Raw genomic sequence first — 1,261 nt, 5'->3', positions numbered from 1 at the left:
CCAGTGTGGCTCAGAGGTTGAGCGTTGGCCCATGAACCAGGAGGTCACGGTTCAATTCCTGGTCAGGGCACTTGCCTGGGTTGTTGGCTTGATCCCCAGTGTGGGGGTGTGCAGGAGGCAGCCAATCCATGATTCTCTCTCATCATTGATGTTTCTATCTCTCTAGCCGTCTCCCTTCCTTTGAAATAAAAAAAAATTAAAAAAATAATATGGTATTGTGCATTTGAAAGTTGCCAAGAGAGATCTTAAAAATACCCATCAGAGGGAAAAAAAAATTAACTATGTGAGGTGACATTTCACAATAAACTATGTGGCGAACATTTCACAATATGCATACATTTCAAATCATTATGTTGCACACTTTAAATTCATATGTCAATTATATCTCAATGAAACTGGAAAAATTATGACCATCCATATTAATTTTTTTTATCCTCACCTAAGGATATTTTTTCCATTGCTTTTCAGAGTGGGAGAGACATCAATGTAAGAGAGAAACATCAACTGGCTGCCTCCCACACGCACCCCAACTGGGGGTGGGGAGTGAACCTACAACTCAGACATATGCCCCTGTGGTGCTCGGGTCAATGCTAATCACTGTACCACACCGGCCAGGGCTGCCGTCTATATTAAAATCAAACAACATTGGGATGTAATAATATATGGCATTTTTATTAGTAAATCAAATTATAAGATATCCCATGATTCCAATTAGTGACGAACGTGAACAATATTTCATGATGCCCGTAAACCCTACTATAAAAATGAACTGATTTGATTTGGTTTGTCAGGAAAGTTGCAGGCACTGCTTTTATAACCATGATTTACTGCTAGAAATTCATATTTGGGAATAAAGCTAAATTTTAGTTATATTAGTGAAAATAAAGATGTACTATTTTCCTCCATCATATTCATTGATACCGCTGGGAAGATTCAGAGAAGACGCAAGATTTCAGTCAAGAACCCCTTCTGTGGTTCAAACGAACTTTCCATGATGTTTCTTTCCTGGTTGTGTTCATGGTGGTCATTGCAGGTTCCCACTCGAAGCTTGTGTTCAGGACCCAGTGACGAGATATTTGAAAAACAAGTTCACGAACACAAGTTCTGGTTCTCCTGACAGCAAACAGCTTCCAAGTTGTCACAGACTGCCAGCTATTAAAAGGTTAAAGAAAAAGTTTTAAACAAAAAATGCATTTCCCCACTTTCTTCTACTTAATCATTGTTTACCTGGCTACTAACATTTTTTGTGAAGTTTCCTCCC

General features: G+C 38.9%; 1 protein-coding gene across 4 annotated transcripts in view; it reads right to left on the bottom strand.

Moving 5' to 3' along the window:
- Window positions 1–651: 651 nt before the first annotated feature.
- The window catches only part of FTSJ1 (FtsJ RNA methyltransferase homolog 1 (E. coli)), a 10,015-nt gene continuing 9,405 nt past the window's right edge, over window positions 652–1,261 (bottom strand). For 3 of the 4 annotated variants that reach the window (XM_005867987.2, XM_005867985.2, XM_005867986.2), the window contains exon 13: window positions 652–1,152. The gene's annotated coding sequence lies outside the window, so the exon portion shown is untranslated. The remainder of the gene's footprint in view (window positions 1,153–1,261) is intronic. The other variant, XM_014541043.1, reaches the window with a different exon arrangement.

The sequence above is a fragment of the Myotis brandtii genome, unplaced genomic scaffold (genome assembly GCF_000412655.1).
Source record: "Myotis brandtii unplaced genomic scaffold, ASM41265v1 scaffold2579, whole genome shotgun sequence".
Classification (NCBI taxonomy): domain Eukaryota; kingdom Metazoa; phylum Chordata; class Mammalia; order Chiroptera; family Vespertilionidae; genus Myotis; species Myotis brandtii.
This window is presented reverse-complemented; position numbering and strand designations above follow the sequence as displayed.